A 3,282-nucleotide genomic window follows, 5' to 3' on the forward strand; every position below is an offset into this window, starting at 1 on the left:
ACTACTACACAACTACTACTACACAACTACTACTACACAACTACTGCACAACTACTGCACAACTACACAACTACTACTGCACAACTACACAACTACTACTACACAAGTACTACTGCACAACTACTACACAACTACTACTACACAACTACTACTACACAACTACTGCACAACTACTGCACAACTACACAACTACTACTGCACAACTACACAACTACTACTACACAAGTACTACTGCACAACTACTACACAACTACTACTACACAACTACTGCACAACTACTACTACACAACTTCTACTGCACAACTACTACTACACAACTACTACTGCACAACTACTGCACAACTACTACTGCACAACTACTACTACACAACTACACAACTTCTACTGCACAACTACTACTACACAACTACTACTACACAACTACTACTGCACAACTACTACTACACAACTACACAACTACTACTACACAATTACTACTGCACAATTACTACTGCACAACTACACAACTACTACTGCACAACTACACTACTACTACTACACAACTACTACTACACAACTACTGCACAAGTACTACTACACAACTACTGCACAACTACTACTACTACTACACATCTACTACTGTACAACTACACAACCACTACTACTACACAACTACTACTGCACAACTACACAACTACTACTACACAACTACTACTGCACAACTACACAACCACTACTACTACACAACTACTACTGCACAACTACTACTACTACACAACTACTACTGCACAACTACTACTACTACACAACTACTACTACTACACAACTACTACTGCACAACTACTACTACTACACAACTACTACTGCACAACCACTACTACTACACAACTACTACTGCACAACTGCACAACTACACAACTACTACTACTACACAACTACTAATATTACTACTACACATCTACTACTACACAACTACTACTGCACAACTACACATCTACTACACAACTACTACTACACAGCTACTGCACAAGTACAACTACACAACTGTACGTTGACACAGATCACACGACACAACAACAGACGAAGTGTCAGACGACAGGTTGAAACAGACGAGTTGTTGAAGCCCAAAGAAGAAAAACAGATAATTGAAAAAGACCAGTCAGAATAACGTATGTGTATAAAACACTGATGCTAAGTCGAATGTTAACGTTAGCAGCAGCAAATTAAGGTGCTATAGTTGATAATGGACTAATGAAGGACCACAACACCAAACTGTTTGGTTTCAGGAGTAACTTCAGAAACGATCTGTGGTATTTTAACGAATCCTTGTTCCATAGTATAACTGCTGCTAAAACCTCGACCTCTCCTCTACGTTTCTGTTTCTGTTCAGGAACAAACTCTGACTGACTTGCTTGCTAAAGGAGTTTTGCCCTGGCTCCAGTCTTTGTGCTAAGCTAAGCTAACCATGTAGTGGACATAACTGATACTGACATCAGTGTAACTTTTATTTTTATACCTGTTCAGTGAACCAGATAAAATCAGACAATCTCCTTCTATTGCTGCCAGATTTAACTGGCAGAAACTTTTATCAGAAACAGGAAGTATCGTGTTGCAGTGAGTTACACTGTGAGCTACAACTGGAGCCTCGATATTTTTGAGGCCTTGTTCACATTTTGGAACATTATGTACGTTAAACTATCTGTGATCAGCTCCTGTCTGCAGTGTTTCATGATATTCAACCTGTTTTCTCTGGTTTCTAAGTGGATTTCAGGAGCTTTATTCTGGAGGGGCATCAGAGATAATGACAATGACAGGAAGTGAAGTCACACTGAATCACATCAGCATGTGGTTCAGGTCCGACTCAGTCAGGACTCTGAGTTTTGACACAAATTTCTCTGTGTCGTACATTCATTGTTTCCATGAGCTTTGCGTCACCGTGGCAGCTGTTGGCGAACTACAGTAAATAACTTCCTGTTGTCTTTATATCACCTGTACACACCTGTCCCTTTCACCTCACAGTGTTTTTACCTCACCCATCTCCCACTGTTCCTCCCACACAGCTTAAACCTCTGGAATACAGACAAATGTTTCACAGGTATGAACCCAGTGGTACAAAAGGTGCCTGAATCATAACATAAAAGTTCCATGTTACATCCTGTTTATCTAGAGTCATATAAAATATGGACCATTTGTGTGAAATTATGTAATAATAACTGAAGTCTTGATCAATGGCTAATCAGTGTCTCTACCGGCTTCATCAGTGTCTTTATCTCCATTAGTGTCTTTACCAGCTCCATCATTTTCACCGGCTCCTTCTTTGTCTTTATCGTCTCCTTCAGTGTCTTAACTGGCTCCATCAGTGTCTTTACCTCCTTCAGTGTCTTAACTGGCTGCATCAGTTTCTTTACCGGCTCCATCAGTGTGATTTATGTATCTCGTCCCATTGGATCAGTCCAAGGCTGAATGGAGGCTGGACTTGAGGAAGCATTTGTTTTGGTCTGAGATGTTGGTGGTGTTGTGCGACGTGTGGTGGCAGTGATGATTTCCTACAGAACAGTTTCAAGTAGATAATTGCTCAGGTGTGCAGGTGAACATGAGTGTGTGAGGGCAGGTGCAGAAACCACAGAGCTGCCTCACACTCTGTCCAGACACATGAAGTACAATAAGACAGTTTGTCCTCTGCAGGACAGGTGGTCCCTCCAGGCTGAAACAGGTTAAACTTGGCTCTACGTGTTTCAGTGTGAAGCTGCAGTGAGAACGAGCTTCATGAAAGTGGTTCAGGTGTGCAACCAGGATGCAGTTCTCTCCGTCACCACCAGGTATCACCAAACAGCAGTTACCAGCAGAGGGACTCCTTTCATCTGAATTTACACCAACTGTTGTGTTCAAAGTGTCACTGTGAGTGCAGGAATAATGAATGCTGTGCTGCCTTCAAGCGGCTGTGGGAAATATCTGAACTAAACCTTGAGACGTTTCAACAGCTGAAGTTTAGAGCAAAATGTTTCTGACAGCGAGTTCAAATAAAACCTGTCAGACTCAGACATGAAACCTTTATTTTGAAGGTCATGTGTGTTGATGACAGAAGTAGAGCTGATAAAAAAAACATGTCTGACTGTGACTTCCTCACTGAAACCTCTCAGCTGTGTCCTCTGACTGTTCAGCCAATGAGAGAGGAGGAGCTGATGAAGGTGTTGATGCTCTCACCTGGGTTTGTCTTTACTTCTCTACGTCTGCAGCAACAACCTTTACAGCAGCAGTCGGTGTCTGTGGACTTTCTCAGCCCTGGGTTTTACCTCTCAGGCT

Source organism: Seriola lalandi, unplaced genomic scaffold, assembly GCF_002814215.2.
Source record: "Seriola lalandi dorsalis isolate HSWRI2012SDOR001 ecotype SW California unplaced genomic scaffold, Sedor1 jcf7180002054251, whole genome shotgun sequence".
NCBI lineage: Eukaryota > Metazoa > Chordata > Actinopteri > Carangiformes > Carangidae > Seriola > Seriola lalandi.